At 30.9% G+C, this 24,389-nt stretch overlaps 1 protein-coding gene across 2 annotated transcripts in view; it reads left to right on the top strand.

The window, feature by feature from the left end:
• Positions 1–24,389, top strand: part of LOC125064069 (dual specificity testis-specific protein kinase 1) — an 85,134-nt gene that overhangs the window by 1,212 nt on the left and 59,533 nt on the right. The window lies entirely within an intron of this gene.

Below are 24,389 nucleotides of genomic sequence, written 5' to 3'. Positions count from 1 at the left end.
TTGCGATGGTAATGGAAATTTTGACTATAAATGTATTTTACTGACGAAAACCTTAAAAAATATGCTCTCTTTATTTGTTGATAAATATTGTGATAAATTATGTTATCAACTTTTGGCAAGATATATCAAGATCTTTGGCTATGTTCATAATCTCACCGATGCTGGCAACTTGCCTCAGCTATGTCCACACTAGAATATTTGTACTAGAATGTTGTTAATTTATTTCGTATTACATCAATTTTCTCAATTAATCTAGGTTACTAATTTTCTATGATTGGTAATTTTTTTTTTTGTTTCATAATGTTACATATTTTCTGAAAATTTTTTAAAGCATTTCAATTAATATATATAGCTTTAAAGCTAATGTTTAATTAATTTTCAATTAAATCAAATCATTAATTAATCTACTCGAGAGATACCAATAAACATACAATTATCTATTCATATAATTACTATTTAATTAATGTTTAATCACTGGTCAATTAATATCAACATTTACTGTTCTAGATAAGTTATAAAGAATTGGTGTTAGTTTTTTTTTTAATATCGACCTTATTCTGAAGAACTAGATTTTATTTACTATGCTTTCACATTTCTATCTAAACCTGAGTTATACATCATAAATGTATCAAATTATAATATATCATCTCTTTAAAATTGATTAGTTTATTTATATAGATTGCATGAGCATTGAATAACAATGCAGATACATCAAAAATACACTCGATCAAAAATAAAAGAAAAGTACCTTACATACAGACACAATAAATCATTGGAGATTTGTTACTTAATGAAGCAAATATGACCGAAAATATACTGAAATAATTTGTAGTATTAATAATTTATTGCTTTTAGAGACATTATTTAAAGTATTTACCTTAGCATGCATTGTTTTGTTTCTTTTTTTTACAACTTTTACATAGACAACACTTATGACATAGCATAAATTAATGTTTAAATTTTACATAAAGTCAAAATATTATAAATAACTCATCTAAGAATAAATTCAATGGTTCAAAAAAGAAACGTCCGCAATAAAAATAAAGACTTATTAAATAAATATAATTCAAAGAAAACTGTTAATTTGCAAAGGTCATAATAATTAGATTAAATATTAATATTTTCTTTCCCATTATTTGAATTTCATATTTTCATAAATAATAAAATTAATACCATTGATGGGATATTAATTTATGAATTATCCTTGTTCCCATTCATTTCTTATTATTCATTATGTAAATGTTAATTATACTGGTTTATCTTATCATCATTTCTTATTGCAATTGAATATAATTTGAACTGTCTACATAATGGTCAAGGTAAGGTATAAAAATGGGTAAATGGTTGGGTTTTGTCTTGGCTTGGCTGAGTTTAAAACCAATCGCCTTGACAATTATTTTACCGCCAAAGCCAATTAGTTAATATTAATACTTTTGGTTAGGATTTGGCAATTACCTCATTGATTTGGTCTTATTTCAAGCAAATAAGATCTTAGTTATCATAGATGATGAACAATGGCTCTAATTTGATCATGTAGTGTCTTGTCGTGTCTATCAATTATGTGTGTATGGGTAATCCAAGTTTACCGAGTGTTACCAGTACAGAGAGTAATAAGAAATAAAACTAAAGTATTATCGGAATACATCCTTATGTTATTGCATTAACGATATCATGACAATCATATAATTTGTATGTGTCATACATATGTCATGTTTTTTTATGTGCAGGAAAAAATATTTGTATTATATAGACTTATTGGATAATTGCAAAAATCCACAAATACAAGATTATTTTTTAAAATTTATTGTTACATCGAATTTCTGTTCAAATGTGTTTTCAATTCGGAATATCTTTAACGAATTAAAAGGGTACCTACAAAGATATATTAATTAATTTTTAATTAATTATTTGTTGAACCTAAAATATTGATACTACCAAAATAAAACAAACACACCTATGCAGGTATTTTTAAATAAAATTAAAGCATCTTTTTTCTCATTTACTTTTTCAACATTTAAGTTATCTAAACCCAAGTAATAGTGACCTTGTGATTATTTTTAATTATTTCTTTCTACAAAAGAAGAAAAGAGCATTTCTTGATGGTGTAGGGCTTTATGCAAACCTATATGGGTAGGTACCACTCAGTCGTCTAATATTCTACCGCCAATCAACAATACCTAGTACTGTTGTGTTTTGGTTCGAACAGTGAGTAAGTCAGCGTAACTACAAGCACAAAGGACATAACATTAGTTCCCAAGGTTAGGAGCGCGTTGGCGATGCAAGGCAGTGGTAACCACTCAACAAATCAAGGGACCTTAGCTAATTTACTGAAAAACATTTATGAACACCTTTCTTTAATCGACTAAAAGGATTAATATGATTATTAGCATTTGCTAATAAAATTTATTTTCTTTATAATTATCAGATGCGACTAACAAGAAACCTCTGCATATCGATAGCTTTAAAACTTCACACTACTCCCAAAAACAACTGTACAAATTTTTATCCTTATCGGATAAACGATGCATGAACGCATACAATACGAAGAAAAAAACGCATTCATTTTCATACAGTTACGTAGATACAAATATATTATTAACAGAAACTAAATTGCTTTTTAATAAAACATATTTAAATGTGATAGTTTCTTCATAAACTTCCTACCGGTTAATATTGCATGATGTAAAAATAAGGTCATGCTTGATGTCAGAATGCAAATTTAATATATTCATTTGCCGATTTAAATTCTGAAAGGTCTTCGTTATGGTTTTCCTAACCTTGCCAATGACCTTGGTTGTTTAGTTCAGCGTTTAGTACAATTTGAATTGTTTGTTAACTACCTTGAATGAATAATCTGACATTGAATCCTGGACAAATGTCACTAAGCCCATTGTATTGATGATTATTGCTATCCTATAATATAGTCCAAGGGATAAGAAATCAAAATGAACAAACTTTAGATTGACATGTTGCATGCAATTTTCTATACTCTATTCCGACCACAACCGGTAAAAAAGCCGAATAAACAACATTTGACAGCAAATTGACGCGATATCATTGGTCGAGAGCTTATTAAGCTATAATATTTAAGAATATGCCAAAAAATGGCGTTTTGAACGTCGACTAAACTGTTATCGGATTTTCGGAAGTAAAATACAAGTGGAAATAAGCGCTTAAGTGTGATAATGTTGGTAAATGATACATAAGGATATATTAATCATAAACTCTTAATAGTGCACAATATAGCTGAGTTATTAGCAAATCGCAAGTAATACGTAAATCTAAGATTTGTTTATCTTTTTTTAGTATATACGAGCCCTGCAGACAGTTATTGATTAATATCTTAATTTATAATACAACACTATAAATTTCGAGTAGTTCTATCCTTATCCTTCGATATTCGAATCACCATTTTTTACGAACACGTAATCTTTACCATAGACTATTTTAGATTTCGACCAATGATGTCATGTCAACTCAAGGTCAAATTTGTTTACTCTTCCGTATTCCATCCAATGGAATCGGCTAAGCGCTATAATAGAGTTGAGAATAATTTATACAAATACAACTATACTTATAGTAGGAAGAGGAGCAATGGGCTTTTTGATTGTAAGTGGTCACCTCAGCTCATAGACATTTCCACTGTGAGAAACCATTCTATTAACCGCTTATGTTATTAAACCATGCGAGCTTGATGTTATGTCCTCTTATGCCTTCGAAATACATTTATATCGGAGCTTATTAAAATTAATTAAAACTCACGTGTAGTATAAAATTATAATGTTAAGTAGATCATTTTTTGCATCTTTGGTATTTGTGGATCAAATCTTGTAACTAAATTTAAAACCAGTTCTTCCCAATCCATTGAGTTGTAATTTTGCATACTTTTTTAGTGTTGGTTACAATAGTGATAGGTTTTTTATTTTCATTTTATTCTTTTTTGTATGTTCGTTTCCTTTTACGCGATAGAATTGTCGTTTTAGAAGATATTTTCTTTTGTTATTAATAGAAGATTTTTTTTTCTTCTAAATTCTCTTTATTTTTTAATATCATTCTGTAAAGTGATAGTTAAAAAATCTACATGATGAAATAAAATGTGCTTTGAAATTAATTCATAGTCAAAAATCTTTATTCAATACAGAAGTGTTACACTTGTTTATTAATAGTCAAAAATCTACCACCCGTTCGGAAATTAACGATTAGACTTGAGAAGAACCGGCCGAAAGAAACTTATTGGGATTTTATTGTATTTTATTAATCACGTAAAGAGTGCTGCAGGATTAATTTAACGAATATAATATAGGACTCTTGTTATCTCTCTTTCACTCAGAATTTGATATAAAAAAGTAGGAGACAAAGTATCGTATAACAACAACGTCTATTAGTAACGGGGATAATATATATGCGTCAACATAGTATGGTTTGAAATTATTATTATTATTTAAGGTGTCGTCAGTATCCGTGACGATGTTTGTCTCAGTACCCCGTTGTTAACTCAAGTGACGCCGAAGAAAGGCATGCCTCGACACTGACATCATTTGTTAATTGTTTATTATACACTTAATTATATTATATTAATAAACGAATTCTCATTTTAAATATTTGCCAAGTGATGAACTAATATTTAGATGGTAATTTATCGGTTTCGAATTATCAACACGTTAGATATAAAATGATAAATTTTTAAATAGTTATGCAAGCGAGCCCATATGATCCAGTAGTCGGAACACGTATTGTACGAGGATCATGCCTTTCATTTCTCTCAAATTTTCAATTGTCGCATAAGAGTCTGTCTCGTGTGTCCAGCCATCATCGCACATAGAAACGGCATATTGGAATAAACTCTAATGATCCTTAGGTCTTTGCCCACTTGTGTGACATTTATTATTGTTACTTTGTATTATTATAGGAGTTGAATACAAACATTCGATTTATACAAATCTAAACACGAACGTTCCAACAAAAACAACCTTTTCATATCGTACGAAAAAGCTGAATCATTACTTCCTCTGTGTCCCTTAACAAAGGGCGGGAAAAGGTCTATCTGAAATAAGTTTATATGAATAAAAGTGATATTCCACAAATGTACAAACTTATATGTCTGCGAATGCGGAGCGGTAATTAAATTACCTAAACTTAAACAATTACGTGTTTTCTATAATGAATTCTGAACGGAATCGGTATTGAAATTCAGCTGGTCCGGTGATCCGGTCTCAAAGTGTTATTAATGGACGATTAAAACTGTACGGATGCGTGATTGTTCATATACTAAAATATACGAATTACGTATACAGCGTTTCAAATACATGATCTGAAAATAAAAAAGTACTTTTAACGGTAACAAATTAACACAAACATTAAGGAAATATATTCAGTACATAACACAATGTGATGCCTATACTCTAACGAAATAACTAGTACATAGAGCATAATTAATAAATACGTTTGAAAGTATTAATTAAACATTGATTAGCAGGCGTTTATTAAACATGAATATCTCTCTTTCTGTCACCATTGATTCTCCATAAGAAAGAAGAAAGAAAAGCATTGTTTCACTTACCCAAACTACATTTATAAATATCAGATATGTTAGGGTTTCCAGTACTTTTTTGATTTGTACTGCGTTATCAATCAGTTATTATACCATATTTAGTTTTTTTTTTTATTATACCGCGGCAATGCGTGGCGTGTTGAACAAATAATAGTACATTTAACTATAAATTGAATGGAGTAAATTTTATTATTATCTATATAAGTGAACACCGAAAACTGTCGAGCGGTTTTTTGTATATTTATTATAAAAAAGTTAACTTAATTTCATATAGTATTATTTATAAGGTATGGTGACTTAAGTGTACATAAAAAAAAGGTTCAACTAAGGTGAACGGCGTCCAAAAAAATGTCCGTAGTTTGACCACACACGATAATAGGTTTATATTTCTTTTATAAAACAAAAGCTTCCGTTGATACTACATCAGTGAACTTAGGAGATCGTCTTGCACTGCATAAAAAAAAAACTTGGCATCGCCAATTATGAGTTGATTAAAAAAGAATCGGGTTATTTTAAAATTTAAAATTAGAATTTAGTTCATTAATTTTTTACGATTAAGTTCTGATTATGTCGAATTAATCTAAAATATTTAAATAAAAAAATATCTATTTGTAAAGGTATCGAGTAATATATATTGAAAAATTTTTATAAGAACTAATTTAAATAATAAAATTGAAACCTCGTACGACTCGTACGCCAACTATTGTACTATTGTACGCCTTGAACAAAAACAAACATCTATTATACGTGTGATTAATTAACTTAATAGATTAAAATCGATAAAAAGATTTAGGATCTTTTCGTTTGATCAGATGTGGGAAATTTATCGGCAATTATATTTTTATGATTAATTTACATTCGCTCGGCTTCTATTGTCTTTGACTGTACTTACTGCGGAAAATAGAACTACAAAGTCGCTTATTAAATATTTATTCTCCCTTTACTTCCGCCAACTTCGCTGCACTTTACTATGAAACAGGCAAAGTGATTTAGTTATCGTGTACACAATGATGTTTTTTTTTATATGAAACGCAAAAAAAGATTTGAACGAACTGAAAACTTACAAATTTAAATACAATGTTGTCACAAACAATTTGACGCGTATTTTCTAAACTTGACGTTAATAAAATTTATAATGAGGAAATACACAAAGCCTTTGAAATAAATTTTCCTCGAGATTTTCTCTTTTAATGATTTTTATAAAACAATTGTTTATCGTAACAGTTCGACTTCCACGGAAGAAATTAATAGAAGTTTTTGTTCGGCATTGTAAACGACCTACCGAGATTGAATGCAGGAAAATGTATCTAAGGAAGTTTATTTGTTGATGCAGGATGTTACCTTCAACGAAGGTTTTAATGGAAACATTTTGAGCAAAAAATCTAAAAGAGCTCTTTAAGTACTTGTATACTTCATAAAAACGTTTTTTACATTCAATTTTTGAATCTGAAAAATACTGAAATCTCATTGGTCGACAATTACGTCATCCGCTGCTTGACCAATGACCATTCCGATTAATGTATAATTTGTTAAAGTGGATTTGATCAGTGTTTCAAAAATTAAAGGCAAAACATGAAAGTACATAATTTGATTATAAGAAACCTATCAGTTACAGAATGACGTAATGACGCAACCGAATTTTATTTATAAAGAATCCTGTTGGTTTGTAATACAGGATGTTGCCATCACTCCCAATGTTCACAATATGAAATGCTTAATTTTAGAAGACCACGTGCGTTTTGTTTGTGATGTGCGTTGAGCTTATTAAAACCTATTTATAGATTGTTTCAGCGCCGGCAAAATTGAGTCGTAATATAAAAATATATTTTTTCTTCGATCTGGGTAGAAATAGGCCACATGATGCTTAATAGTGGTAATTTAAAATATATATAATTAAAACTTTAGTAAAGTATTGAATTTTAGAATTATGAAATATCAAGATTGGTAGGATTAAACAATTTAATTTACACTGGCTCATTCATAAAACGAAAACGGATTGTCATTAGAATCACAGTAAAAGAGTTTCTGAAATGGTTTCAGATGTAATTAAATTGGTTTAATTTCTATACTATTCTAAAAATGTATTTAGCTACTGCTTTAAACTTAAATGCACCATACAGAGTATTACTGTTTGGCGGCGGAATAATTTTCTCAGGTAATCACGCAGGCTGGCCTGCAGAAAGCCCGACCACGTAATTTTCTAATAGCTCTGCTATATTGTGTACTACTAACAGTTCTTGATTAAAATATCTCTGTAACACAACACTTTTTCCACATAAACTACTTATATCCATTTTCATTTTACTTCCAAAGTTCCGATAAAAAATTCGTCGACGTTCAAGAGCAATTTTTTTGCAAATCCATTATTAATATCATAGATTATCCAAGTTCTCGATATCGCGTCAATTTGATGTGAATTGTTGTTTATTTGGCTTTTGTCCTCTTGTGTTTGGAATAGACTATAGTAGTGATTAACGTTGTTTAAATACGATCTATGTAATATTAAATCACTCGTATATAAATTTATTCATAGTAAAATAAGTTAGCCAACGTATTTAAATAGAATATCTGCCTCTCAGACTTGCTAACAAAAAACGAATACAAGTATATGAATTCCAAGCGTCTTACCTCGACCGCTTTTCGAACGAAATCCACCCGTCGCGACGTTCGAGCAGATGTTTTCGACATTTGGCTTAGATAACGATGTTAATTGCCGCTCGGATTCTGCAATACACCTTTATTTGTCGCTAACAAATCACAAATAACAAGATAGAAACATAATTGAGACTGCGAATGAGTCAACGGCGTGAGATTTATTATTAAACATTTGAATATTTAATAATAATAATATACACTCACTACTCACGTCTAATATTTTACCTTCATTTAATTTCGCGGTTTAACATCCTCGAACAAAACAGTTTTTTTAGCTGAATTTGTGTTCATTCATTTTTAATCGGAAGGGAATCTGTATAATATGTGAGACTTTTGCTACATGTATATATACTACGCCTATATCTAGCTACATGTACTATAGTGTACTAACATCAGCTCCAAACCTTCTTATCAAGCCTTTGCCTAATAATGTATTCTTTACTATTTAATAATTAAAAAAAAACTAAACAAGTTTATGCTGTGTGTATTAATATTATAATCGTTACATATTTATGTGGTTGTGTTTAAGTACTAACACCTAACGTACGTAATATGTAAACATAGGAAGAACAATATATTAAATCAGTATATTTGACATAAATATAGAAGCATGTTTGAGCAAGCTTAGATACAATATAATATAGTCCACTATGAAAAAATTATACATTTTAATTTAAAAAGAAAAATTGTTCATACAAGTTTTTTTTTCAGGAAGAAGTTGCCGTTTATGATGAGGCTGATATTTTAATGATTTGACATTCACATAGATTACGATTAGTAATAAATAGTTCCTTTTGTCAAAATAATACTTAATGTTTTCTTAAAATTGACTTAAAGTTAATTATTAAATCATAATATATAGTTAGGTATATAATTTTGTTGATTTTCTCGTTCTGACGTCGTGCAAATCGTCACCGTAATCACATTGACCCAAAACAAAACTGGTTTTAAAAAAGTATTTTTTATTCGTATTTTACTGTTCAATAATTATATCATCATTATTATTATTATTTTATTATAAACGGCCTTTGTCGTAACCTTATTGATAAAGGCGCCGCTTTTTGATAAGCCGTCACAGCGATTGTTTATAGTTTGTAATTACGATACTATTATTAGCGGTTACGTAGAGCAATCTTAACAGAGGTCAGGTAGGATAACTGCAAACTCTTGATATCATGACGTCGAAATCATAATTAAATCGATATACTTTCTTTATGCTATATGTTTAAGAAACTTTTTATTATAAATATATGTATATGTTTATAATTTTTAATTTAATAAATTTATGTATAATTGGAACTTAGTTATATTTCTTAACGGGCTTATCTTTGTAACTAATAGTGGGATTTTAATATATCTCCTGCATTTGATAGATCCAATACTTAAGGAAGGTTACAAGCTAGATAATCTCTTGTTAAGGCTTAAGGGAGTTAAGGAGGAACGTTTAACGCGGTTAAACCTAGCTAGCTAAGCCATTCTTAGGTGGTATTTTATTAAGTAAGTATTAACAAGTTAATTATGAACGAAGGTCTTATCTCTTATTAGTCATAACCGATTTGCGGATATACTTGCATGCATGTGTCCAGATTGGATTTTATTCCGACACGTGCAGGTTTGCTTCACCGCCGAACACAAGATGAATTGTAAAAACGCAGCTTAAAACCAACGACCTTAGCAAAAAGGTCAACATATCGTTACCACTGACTCATCACTGTTAATTATGTATTACGATCCATATTTTGTTAATGAATACTTTTTTCGTCACATTGTCGTTTAACTTTAATTCAAAGTCAAAGTCAAACTCGTCCATTTCCAATGTAATCCAAATGTCTAGCCGAGAAGACCTTTAAAAAGGCCGACAAACGAGTTCTCAATGTATCATAAGAAATTACAACCGTTATGAAGTTGAATTATAAAAATGCCTTTTACCAATTTTCTTAACAGTGCATAAAGTATGAAAACTATTGTAGTAAAAAACACTTATTAAATTGTTCATATTTTAAAAAGTAAATATTGGTAAACAGTTCTTGACAAATGAATAAAGCTTCTTATCGAGGCCCTTTATAAAATATTGCAAAAATTATATAATCTACATGAGTCTAAAGAAATTTTGAATTAAGAACGAAAAACGAACTGCACACCAATCCTTTTAACAAGAGAGTAGGTTTTTTTACAGCAGCAGTAGAACAGACTGTTACTCTAAAACGTCGTTGGTTTCGTAAAATGTCTATCATCATAAATGACGTCAGCAGGCATGAAATTGTTCCATTAGGTATGGAATTTGTTAAGAAATAAAACTGTCAATCTTGATTCTTAATTACCAATTATAAAATTGGCGACGCAAGTAGGAAATTGCGCCAACATTTAAAATAATGAGAGTTTAATTTTTAGGAGATCCAAGTTTTAAAATGCATTATTCGAACAACTCTTGATTATTATTATTTCCTGGCCTCGTGGAAAATTACAATAAAAGCTATTAGATACTAGACGAACGATTATTATTAATCGTTTTTTAATTTTATCTAATATTTTAGGTGAGCTACGTTGGTAGTCAATGGATAATTTGACCTGAATGAATGTAGTACGTATAACGTTATATGATGAAATATATGAGAAGCAACGATCTCCTATCAATGACTATGCATATTAAATTCACGTTTATGGAAAAATATCATAACGATATATAAAAAAAAAACTTTTGACTAACAAAGATAAGGCAACCACGATTCAGAAGAAAGAGCGTTTACCTAGTGCATTCTGCTGCTGGCCAGGTACTCAAACTAAAACTCAAATTCCTTTATTCAATATAGAAGTATTACACTTTCTTATTGATGGTCAAATTAAACACTACCACCGGTTCGGAAAAAGAAAACACCCTGACCTGAGAAGAACCGGTGAAAGAAACTCAGCGGGACTTTTTTTTTACGTCAAATGAATACTATACTAGTGACGACACCGTCAAATAGGATTCATAAGACACAGGACAGGAAATTCCAGAAGACCACTTCCATCGCCAGACGCAAATAAATTTGAAGGAATGACTTAATTAGAAACTAAATAAATGCTAGAATCTGAATTCACAGCATGACACCATAACCCTAGGACGCTCCGCTGACGTATACACTAAACTTGGTGATGGAAAGTTTATATACTATGTGAACGAAATACATAAATCCACATGTTACCAAATCCAAGGCGACCCTTTTTTACCATTAATTAATGCGACGTCAAATGCATACAATTAATGATTTCAAGTTCGAAACTTTATTTATAGCCTATAGATAGATATTAATGCCCTTACAATTCATTATGTCTCATATTTATCAATAATATTATAATAAATACTCCACGATTAATCAATTCGACCCCGCTATATTTTTTTCATGTAAAATAATATGTTAATAAATTACATTAACGTCAAAAATTAATATTAAACAACATTTCGCCCAGTCAATGCCAAACTTACATATCTCTTTTACGAGTACAATGTGTTAACCCTTAACTGGTTGCTAGTTTTTTAGGTTAATGGTTGCATATCACTCGCAACCTTGTTCAGAAGGTTGCAGTTTATCAATCGGAGACAGCACTTAACAATCGATTGAACAATATGCTCGTATGTATTGCTTTTTAAGATGCGATAAATTTTGTATTTAAGCGATAAAAATAAGGTAGGCGGTTGTTTGCGATAAAAGGGTTAAGTAATTGTGTTATAACTGACTTGTTAATGTAGTAGTTTACTTTTAAGGCAAAACAATCCTTGGGTTTGGCTAGTAAAAAATATTGGATCTTTCTGGCGAGAAAATTTCAGTAGCAGATCGAAGTTTCTGCATGGAAAGTCTTATCGCGTCGTGTCGGATGCCGTACTATCGGTTTATAAAAGTTACGGAATGGAGAGTGTACTTGTGTTTTCGCGCACATTTTTGTATCCTAATATATCCTGCCCACTTGGCTAGTGACTCTAGAGAATGTCCGTCGAGCAATAAAATACCGGATAGCTTAATTTTTATATCGAAATACGGCAGTTGAAAGTACTACTGTTTGGCAGTAGAATAAAAATGACATGACAGCTTGTGAACATATACAAGTAGGTATATACTTTGATTTGAGCATTGTTCGATTTATTCTCGTAATAAAGTATTTTAAAAGTTTAAGTCGTGAATCCAAATCCCTGGGATTTGCCTCGAGCGAACAGGAAAGGAAAAAGGCCTTTCCGAAAATAAAAATCTTTCCTAAAAACTATTATCCCTTATTTTTATCCGTCGCTGGCTCTCGTTTAATGGCTTCCTATTGATTACAATAGTCATCGTTATTGTGTTTACATTCGTTCTGAGATGCAATACAAATTCCTCATTTATAGCTCTGGCGTCAATCCCATTTGGCAGAATATCATAAAATCACAAGTATGAATCAAAATGTGTTACAGATTAATGTTACATGAAACAAATTGTTTTAATATGTTATAAAGTATTTTTATTTGTATGTTGACAATTGTATGATCTTCGCACTTGATAGATGATGCGATATGTTGCCCGAATATATATTATATCGGTATTATTTTTTATTTGCGGTACGTTATACAATGTAATAGATTATGGGAGCTACTTAGACAGATATTTCTTTTGCTGATTGGCTTTATAAGAACATTTTTGAAACGTTTTCTGAGATCTTGTCGGAAAAGCGAATTGTCGGTCGGTTAACATTCGTTACTAGTTTATGCTTATTCCTGGAATAAATCATGGGATCCTACATGCTTTGTCCCTTTTGACTGTAATCACACTCCGTCTTGTGAAGTTCCATTTAGGTACCATTCGCTTCCAGTGCATAAAGTTTAACAATAACTGACGTATAAGACACTTACTTTATGCAGTCTTTTGTTTTTTATTTGTTATAATGTAATTTAGCTTCATGAATGAAAATGACAAAAACATCCGAAATAATAGTGAACATCAAGTATTTAATTTAGACTCCAAAGTTTGGTGGAATAAAACCGTAGCGATATGTTTGTCTCGAATTTTTGTATCTCTACTTGGCATTGGTATGTATTGTATTAGTTATTTTTATGTTTTGCAATTACAAGAAAAATACAGAAAAAAAATATACACTGAATTATTCATTTCTGCTCGTAGATTTTTCTACGGAAAAACACAATTTAAATTGAGCTTTGATCTTTCCGATAATACGTGGTAAGTCATCTATGTCAGTTCATTATTGCGTATCGTCGTACGGTAAGTATCTTATAAATCATTTCACGTAAATAAATTTCCGTTAAAACCCTTATTTGTTGTATAAGAATGACTAAAAATGTTTTGTATGCATAGCTGGCTTGCCCACCTGCTTCGAAGTAACGAGATTTCTCGTACTAATTTAATTAATTAACCGTAAATATCTATTTATGCAAATACATAAATGAAGATTTTTTTTTTATTATTTTCATTTAACTAATAAATATAAAACATAAACCAGAAGATGCATGATGCGTTTGAGTGAAGCGTTTAGTTATATACGACCTCCGTGGTCGAGTAGTGTGTACACCGGTTTTCATGGGTAAGCCACTCCGAGGTCCCGGGTTCGATTCCCAGCCGAGTCGATGTAATAAAAGTGCATTAGTTTTCTATACTGTCTTGGGTCTGGGTGTTTGTGGTACCGTCGTTACTTCTGATTTTCCATAACACAAGTGCTTTAGCTACTTACATTGGGATCAATGTTGTCCAATATTTATTTAAATACTAATATCATCATATAACCTGTGTTTCGTAGTTTCACACTCTTTAAATTTAGATTATTAACGTGACAAGCGAGATTTATCAAGTTCTTGTTATTATCAAAGAAAAATCTTAATCTTGATCAATTTATATTGTAATATTTACGTCTTTCTATTTGGACGTCATCATATTAAACGACAGCTGTGCTTCTTATTTCATATTTAACTGGCTGTACCCTGCGGTTTGAGACGCGTTAAATTTTGATTACACTTAGCCGTTCCATACACACGATGAATATATAACCGTGTGTTCATCTAAGCACCAGTAGTTTGTCTGATTGCTTGACGTTTATGGTTCCTGCGCGCCTAAGGGTCGTAATGTGAAGTTATATAGCCTATAACCTTCCTCGATAAACGCGCAATATAAAGCAAGAATTCTTCAAATCGTAGCCATTAGTGGCTCCTGAGATTAGCTCGTTCGACATCATAAACTCACCAGCTTTATAATAATACTAGATGTTATCCGCCTTCTTCGCATTAATTAAGAAAAGGTGGAAGAATAGAATTCGAAAAATACATAGCGTATCACCATACACTGATGATTCTGCGTTGATTGGTCATAGTTTTCACGTGATTGACACACAAAGAAATTGATTATATTTATAGATGATGTAGGCCATTCTCAATAAGTACGTGACATTAAAAACTAAAGTATATTTTATCTATTTAATTACCAGTTTCGGCCAGTTTCGCTGTACGTAGGTTTAACCTTCATAATAAAAGGTTTTTAATTAAATTAATAGAACGGGAGTACGCTATTTTAGGATCGGTCGTATCTCGTCTAATTAGAAATCCAAGTGTTTTACTGTGATGGTGTGGCAAACATACGAACTTTCATTTTATTTCATGCAGAAATAAAAGACATTGCAATACAATGCAATTAACCGATGTTAAGAAAACTATACCTAACTCAACATTTTTTCTTGAAATATTTACGTCACTAAGCCGAGATGGTCCTGTGGTTAGAACGCGTGCATCTTAACCGATGATATCGTGTTCAAACCCAGGCACCACTGAATGTTCATGTGCTTCATTTGTGTTTGTAATTCTTCTCGTGCTCGGCGGTGAAGGAAAACTTCGTGAGGAAACCTGCATGTGTCTAATTTCAACGAAATTCTGCCATGTGTGTATTCCACCAATCCGGATTGAAGCGTGATGGAATATGCTCCAAAACCTTCTCCTCAAAGGGAGAGGAGGCCTTAGCCCAGCAGTGGGAAATTTACAGGCCATGTAAAATGTAATGTATTTACGTCAATGTTATTCTATACATAATTTATGTAAAATTAGAATTACTGGTTTCACATAAATATATGTTTATTATAAAATAGTAGAATTTTCACAGATAAAAGAAATTATCTAAAAATTTTTGATTTCATTCATAAGTGCTTATATACCGTACACTAATTACGTATTATCGTGATTTCATTGTGATATTATTGAAACCATTATGTAAAGAAGAACACAATTACTAGTAATCACATCCATCAAAGCATTAATTACTACTAAAAGTGAAATGTAAAAATTATTATGGAACACATAAACTTAAATCACTCGTTCACTGGCTCTGTCGTAATTACAATGCGAGGAATCCAGTTTCACTTGTCATAAAAGTTAACTGTTTATCATTTCCCCATTTAAATAAAGACGTAACTTTCGGTACTGGTACAACCGAAACTTTCCCGGTGTAAAACATGATTGTGCATGACGGCGCGGAATCAGTTCATCTCGTAACGTGGTCATCACTCGAATTTGCAAATACATATTGGAAAGTTGTCGGTGCATTGATGGAGACATCAAAATCAGTGAAAGCTATACTCTAACGTTACGTATTTATAAATAATTAACTATTTCGTTGATGTTTTCTGTTTTCCGCGTAAGATCTGATCAAGGAACTTCGTAATGAGTCTATCATGACGATTTTATCTTCGTTTCTTGTACATTCAGGTAGTGAGGAATTATTTAACTATACACTTACGCACCTGTTCGGTTACATGTGTAGTATTACGAGTAAACGCGTCCCTCATTGTGTTTCATTGCGATATGTAACGCTCGGCTTGGCAGGGAGCTGGCGAAACTCTCTTGATAGCTCCATATTGATAATTTTATAACCACGTTATCGCCAATTTATTAGGCTGCGTAATGTACGGCCTTCCGCTACTAACTATATAATATGAAATACTAATTGCTTAATTATATATTTATGAAAGAAAATTATAAACGCAACGAGTATCAACCCGCTCTAGGTTCACTCGAGAGCTTTTAATAACTTGAACTGAACGTAACGAGCGTATTATGTTTCCAAACGTTATTTTGTTCGATATTTAAACAAGTAGCTTGTATACAAACAATTTCAAAACGTTTTTTTTTCAACTGTATTTATGTAGGTAATGCACTTGTATATATTTACTTCAGATAATGTTTCAATAAGCACTTCAAAATGTATGATAAGTATTTATATAAATCGATAAATATCAGATATGAATGAATGTTTTTACGTATGCGTGTTGTATCGTCTCTCGCGTTGATCAAAATCTTCATTCATTAATTTGGTTCGCGTCGGTAGCGGTGCGTTCAATTACCTAAATTGATGTGTGCGCTGCACATAGATCCAGTCATTCAAGAGAGGGGACCTTTGCCGGTTTAATTCAATCAGCCAGCTCATGCCTGGCCCCGCATCTCCCTAACCATTCATATCGTATTACGTTTTCACAGCTGTTTTAACTTTAACACCTCTACCATTTGCAATTGTTGCATATCTTTCGTAATTATAAATTTATATTACTGCAAGCAAACCGAACGTCACTACGGCTTTTATGGGCGTTAAACATAACTTATAATTTCTCATACTCAAATTTTGATGTGTACTTTTATGGTTATTGGTTGAACTGTTAAGAAATAGAAATACTGCTGTGCTATCTAATATATGTACAAGAAAACAAATAATATAAAAACTTTCTTAAAAAATACTAACACGTGCCAACTTTCGTGATGATCGGTCAAACTGTCGAATTCCATTTACTTATATAATAACATCCAATTTTATATATGTAAATAGATTAATAAATTTCTAAAATATATCTATGCCACAAATTTGTAATTAATAGGCTGAAAAAAGCATCGAACTTCAAATAAAATTGAACAATATTGGTAGAATCCGTAATAATATTATGTCTTTCTCATAAAATAGTTCTTAGAGGCTATTTAAGAATCAACAACTCACTGTCCATAGGCCATGTGAACGGGTACATCTCGTATACAATAAATATCTTCAAGTTGAAACTCAATTAACTCTTCAACCAATATTCCCCCTTCTTTTCTTTTTATTAAGTTTCGAAATTCCTTAATTAAATATTGGGCTGCACCGTTATGATCGGTAAAATAATGTTTCTATGTCTGAATAAATATATATATGTGAATAGTAAATAAGTGCTGAAGTAGTTAATTACTTTCAGAATGATTTTGCCTTTTGAACATTTTAATAAGAATGTTAGGAATTTGAAAATGGAATGAGAGGTATAAAGATCTATATTGTTTTTAGTTAAGGCAACGATTGTGTATTTTGTTTACGTTACGTAAATTGAAATTAGCTTGAAATACTAATTAAATATGCAGATTTCTAAAACGGAACCAATGAACATCCTTTAGGCCTTTAAAGCCCTGGGACCTTTCCAGACGGGCTAGCATAAAGTGGTACTCGTCAATTATTATTTTAACCGCCATATTGATATACCTTGTGGTAGTGCGTTCCCATTTGAAGGGTGAGTGAATTTGAAGGGTGAGTAAACCAAAGTAAGCAACGATTTCAGTGTACATTATGATTAATACTTCTAAAGTCTACGGCTGTGGCCAGTCTGCATGTGTGCCTTCGTAAATAAAAAAAAAGTGTTCTAAAGTAGGCTCGTAAACAATATTGGTGTTCTATTACGAACGTTTGTATTTTTTTATTGACATAAATGTTGTGCCAAATTTCACGTTGATCAATGGAATGGCTGAGGTTTGAAAGCCGGACAAACATACAAATTCACTTTCACTTGCATCATATATAGTTTTGATAATCAAAATATAACGATTTAAAAAATACCGTAATATAATATGTATATATAAGAATCTCGTAAGATGATATCGATGTCAACGTCGAAAATTATGGTACGATTTTGTTAAATTTATACAAGAATGAAAGAAACAATTATTACATAACGCCATTCGAAAACCATCGTTCCTCGAAAGACAAGATTATAGATGTGCATTACAAAAATTTATCAAAATGTTATATTCTATATCAGAACAATAGTCTAAAATCAGAATTAAAAACGCTTGAAACTGCGCAGCGCTCCTTTAAATATTAAGCACTTCATCTTTTTGTATGTTTTAGGTATTTTGGTTAAGTAGTTTTTTGTACTAAGCATCAAAACGTCTCTTCGTACACATTTAACAAAAAAAATTGTAACACCCTAATAAACAATACAGTAACAGTTATTCAGATCAAAGCAGAGCAGGGATAGGTTGCGGATACGAAGCCACAAGTAATAGTCGCTAGGTATATAAATAAAGATGCAATCTAAGTGCGTGTACGTGCGTGTACGTTTAACTTATAAAGCCTCGGCTCACTTGTATCCGTGAGAAATGTTTTACAATAGAAATCATTCTGCAATTAGACTAACTCCGTTCATTGTTAATGATATAATTTTTTTTTAAATAACATTATTATGTACCCAAACATGTTTTGTTTGTTCTGCCGAGTTGTTGTTTGTCCTTAAGAAAAATAACCTTCGATGATCTTACTATTGTTATGAATGCGAGAGTTCGCGTTAAAATGTTTGTTACGTAATAACCGCATTTTAAATACGCACAGTTAATCTTTGACAAATTTTAATATTTTATAAAATGTAAAGAAACTAGTAGATTTTTTTTATCTTTACAATTTTATGTTTAGTATATAGATCTATTATATTATTGTTTCTATTATAGTGTTTTGTTCTAAATAAACTTTTTCATATAAAATTTTTATAATACCACGGGAAATAGCAAACATGATTACATATTAAAACACATTAAGCCGTCTTATTTGTTAATTCCCATAATATTTAAAATTAACCAGTTTCAAGTTTTTACATCTTGTAATGTATCAAAACCAACATCTCATCATCTCGGTCTTCCGAGTTGATATTTTTTGTGTCAGCCCCGTTTTATTATTAATAACTTCAGAGGCATCAATTTCATGATAACATACTCTGAGAAATGTTACGAAAGAAGCCCATTCATTTCCCATCAGCCGAAGTGAAATAAGTATACTGTGGTTTTGGTTCGTGGTTACTAAAATATTAATTATCTGATATCGTTACGCTTTAGTGTTCACACCATACTGACTTTCAATCCTAAAAATATTACGTATTACATACATTATAAGATTTACTTCCAAAAATGATAAAAAATATTTTATTTAATAGGGAAAGTAGATCGCGATAAGAAACTTCAATAAATATGAAATAAGTTGAAATAAAAATATTTTCTATATATTGTTGGGGGTCCGTTTCGTAATATACTTGCTCGTCATAATGCCAAAGTTCTTGCAATTAAAGTACGTATCTAACGACACCTCGTTTGTGTAAATAGGTTGCCAAATTGCGTCCGCTTCGGCATTCAAGCTCAAGTGGAATATTGAAAAATAAATCAAATTTAAAAAGAAACAAATGTATTTTCAAATATATTAAGATTAAATGTATGCTCGTAATCTAATTTACAAGTAGGCGTTAAACCGCAACATAACCACAATAAATAGTTCAGTTTCAATAACCTCTGATTACGGTCTCCCACCGCGTGTTACGTCTTGCGATTTTTATAACAACATTCGTAAAATACTTGATAACCTACTGCCAACCAGTATACGAAATTACGGGCAGTTATAAAATTACACGTAATTTCTAAATGGCTTCATTTCGTAGACAAAACAAAACATGAACTACTAACGTCTACTCTACCAGTTCTATATACCTTGTAAGAAGTCAATTTCAAAGTGTAAGTAGCAATTAGAAGTTTCTCTTCTTATTTATGATGCGAGAGTCCTAAAGTTAAATAATCGTACCGACCTTGAGACGTAACACTATAAACGTAATAAAAAAATAACAATACAAAAGTCTTATGTGGGAACATGTGTGGAGACTTTCACGCACGACTTTCGCCACTAATTAAACATGGCAACAGAACAATAGCAAGAAGCAGATCTCTAGCTGATGTTGCCATTAATTGCCGATCACCCACGCTTTCTACCACGATACCACGGCGAACTAACTCGATACTCGCGTCGGCTGACATGCGTATGACATATCTGAATGTTATATCATTTACAATGATAACATATCGAATGAACTTCAAATTATTTAATAAGTCATAGGTGACGCGTAAACGAAAAAAAAAAAACGGGTTGGTTACAATGGTACGAAGAATTTGATGAGATTTCTTAGATAAACGAATAGAAAGTGTTTATGATCGAGTTGTTTTTTTACGCTCATTTGAATAGTTGGATATTCGTTACATTCGTCTCGTTCGCATACACGGTTTTATACAATTATCTATTTTATTCTGCATATGTAAATTCCAAACTAAGAAAGTGTCTTCATGGCATTGTTTAATACGTAGTTTCTTGTTTTCAATATAATATGGACAAAATATTAATATTATTTAGATTTTACATGTATTATAATTTTGAAACGTATTTTTAAGTTATATGTCGTTAAAGCCTACAACCTGACTATGTTCCTACCGAGTGTAATTACTATGTACGTTTTCCCACAACCTTTAAATAAGCAGACCATGTCTGCATTAAAAAAGAGGTTGCTTTTATCAGATCTAAGAAATGAGGCTACTGAAATATGTAGTTTGCTTTAGTATCTGGACCATTTAAAAACATATTCAAACTACTATACAAATGGAACGCTACGAAATATTCTAAATTTAAATTATATTTTAAAATATAAATAACGCTTTCAAAATGGTACTTGTTATTTTAAATTATTAAAAAGTATTTAACAGTCAGAAATGATTTTTTGATAAAATTAAGAAATTATTAACTATAAGATATCGAGCATTTTCTGTAGATAAAAGTATATAAATATAGAATTAGTGTAATAACTTTATATTGCGAATTAAAAGACTATTGAACGATATTACATTTTTCATAAATCAATTTTAGATTAGACGAAACGTAAACGAATAACATCATCGATACTTTCTCGATCATCAAAACAAATGCGCTTTCTGTAATTTATATTTTCGAAAGTGCAATATAGCTCAGTCATCAATATAGTCAGCTTTTGGTCTTCCTGGTAAGCGTGGTTATAATTGTAGTCTATTTTTAAATTCAGGAACAGAATGAATAGAAAATCTATACTTTCACCTGTTAATTTTAATATGAAGACCATTATAGTATTTAATTAAAAAAAATGTTAAAGAATGTACGTAAAAATAAAACATATTTAATTTTTTTTGCATACATCTCATCCGTCGTTTGTCTTTAAATTGCTTGGATCAATTCAGATACAAAAACACTGACAAAAACTGACTAATTACCGCGGATTTTTGTATTTAAATAGTAATCAGGCTTTTTGTACCTTAACCAACTCACTATTTTTTAAATGCCTATTGTTTATTAAAAATAATCATTATTTTTATATGCGCTCTATATACAATAATTAACGATTCGTAACAGCAAAAATTTATTTTTAACATCACAATAATTAGACTGTGACGTCACGTATCTACGTGACTTAGAAGGCGTATGACAATTTGATTATCTATCGCCCAAAATTGATATGATGTATGACGCTAATCAGTCGGTTTATTTAAAGCCTTTGACCTTGGAATGAACTATTAGCAAAGCTGTTTGGTCAGAGCATAGTATAGACAACAATAAGCCTGCGCCAGCGCAGCGTCTTGCTTAGCCGGCACCAAGGGGTCGATGACCCCTCGCGGGTTAGCGCACGAGATTTCTTAAACCGATCCGCTTATTAGGTATTCTATATAGTGTGCTGAGTAGTGAGCGAGTTTTGTAACCGTATTCTATTTTAGGAATTTTAAAATGTTTACTTTACAAATTCACTTGATATGATGGGATCTTCATTAGCGGCGCGTTGATAGAAGAGTTTCTCTGTTCATATTGTTTTGTAACGACGCCTTGCGAACTTGTCTTACTTTGAAATGATTGTTAAATTATATTGTTAGAAACAACGATAATTTATTCCTATTTGATACTTAGAGTAATAACTTAAAACAGGTATATTATTATGAAGAAGTGTTATTAAAAGAGTATTTCAAAAGAATCAACCGAAACAACAATTGAAATTTTAAAATTAGATTCTTAACCGGAAATCAAATTTTATTACAACTGCATAGAATAAGGCGTCGACGCCCTTAAATCAATGCGATGCTCAGCGCTATTCTATCTCCTATTCAAAATGTCACCTCTGCCCCTTAAACGCAGATGAAGAGTTCAACGACCTGCAAATAATATACAATCACGTGTTCTTGAAAATAATATCAAGTTTAGAATCAACACTAAGTACAACAAATGTTATATAATGTACTACTCAATGGATTATTATATACCTAACTTGTATTTAAATTTATTTCTAATAGTTTTTATAAAGGAGATAATTTGTGTTACAATAAATGGGCGTATAATGTTTTAAAAATTGTACTTCATGATGTTAGTTATTATTGTGAGTATAAAGTCGTACTTTTCGATACATAAATTATAACAATTTCGATAATAAAAATGTCCTTATGACCGAAATATCCAATTAAACTAACGACGAACCTGGATATTTATTTTTCTCTAATTCTTTAAATAGTGAATAAGGAGGTTATCTATTCGGTTATATTTTTATTATATTTGTTACCTCGATAACTCCGTCATTTATGAATCGAGTTTGATAATTCTTTTTTGGTTTGGGTTGATCAAACAGTATAGTAAATAATATATATGTATGTGAAGTTGTTTTTTTTATTATCGTATTACATTATTGCAATATACATCGATCTGTAAACTCGCTACCGATCACATGTATGGTAGGCAAATTGGTTCATTTACGTCCATTATGGAATTGAATAAAAATCTTGAATTTCTAAAATATTTTATGTATATTAAAGTGAATGAAATGCATAACATTTTTTTTTAAATTGTTTCTAGAATATTCTTAAACCACATTCCAATGAACATAATCACATTAAAATATTCGTAGTATCTCAAATGTGTCAATTAAGCGGTCGTTAGTATTAAGGTCAAATTTAAAGATGATATTGGTAAAAATATTGATTGATTGCTGGTCTATTTGGTACGTCACCTGACAACATACTGAGAAATACGATAATCACAAAACAAATTGCAAAATGTTATCTTTCAGATCGAAATTATTACTGAAGTGCTAAATGTGTTAATTAACGTCAAGTCAGCCTTCGTGTCTAGTCATTTTAAATTGTTATTACGTCCATTAACTACCGGTCGGTAAGTACCCCTTAGTCCCGCCTTAATTTAGGTACGTTTTAGATGTTGTAAATGAAATACATAATAAAATTATCGATTCATAATTTTTTATTAGTGGACTGTAATTAACGTAACATCGTAAACAGCCTCGAGAGTACAATTATTTTAATATTACGAGTTCTGTATCTGGTAACATGTTCGAACCAATTAGGGCTTATAATTTTTTTAACCCTTAGGCATTGAATGTCCAACGTATGATTACATTGACGTAGAGACATATGACCTAGATGTGTACGATCATTATTTATTTATAAAAATGTTAAACATATGGAAAAAGGAAAATCGACTTTAGGATAATATAACGTATACTGTCAATCGCCAATATTGCCAAAATAATAATGATTTGCGATCTTTAAACTATTGGCATATTATACTTTTCATCTTATTATACACTTGTTAAATTTTTACATCGAGCCATATCATAAATTTGATAAGTGAGTTAGTTATTCTACCCAAACATTAACAAGGAAGACATCCGGCTCAGGTCATATACACATATATTGTTTATACGGCTATAATTACTCTTCCAAGCACTTGCGTCCAAACTATGCCAAATTCTTAGTTCTGGGCTACTTGTGAAAAAATCTTAACTGTTTATTGGCTCAACCTGGTGTTTAAACCCAAATCCTCAGGATCTACTGCCTTCTAAGTACGGCAAGTAAAAATGTCAAAACTGCCAACAGAATAAGCAAAACTGCAATTTCGTTCCATGTAGGTAGTATATAATTTAATGATTAAATTCACACCCTGAAATATCGAGAGTAGTATTACGGTCACGTTAGTGATTCTTATCTAACTGCACATGTTTCAAATTATAGTCTCTCAGTATCGAAAGCTGCAATTAATTTTCTTAATTATATGTTTCAAACTGAACAATATACTTA

Source organism: Vanessa atalanta, chromosome 5, assembly GCF_905147765.1.
Source record: "Vanessa atalanta chromosome 5, ilVanAtal1.2, whole genome shotgun sequence".
Taxonomy (NCBI): Eukaryota; Metazoa; Arthropoda; class Insecta; order Lepidoptera; family Nymphalidae; genus Vanessa; species Vanessa atalanta.
This window is presented reverse-complemented; position numbering and strand designations above follow the sequence as displayed.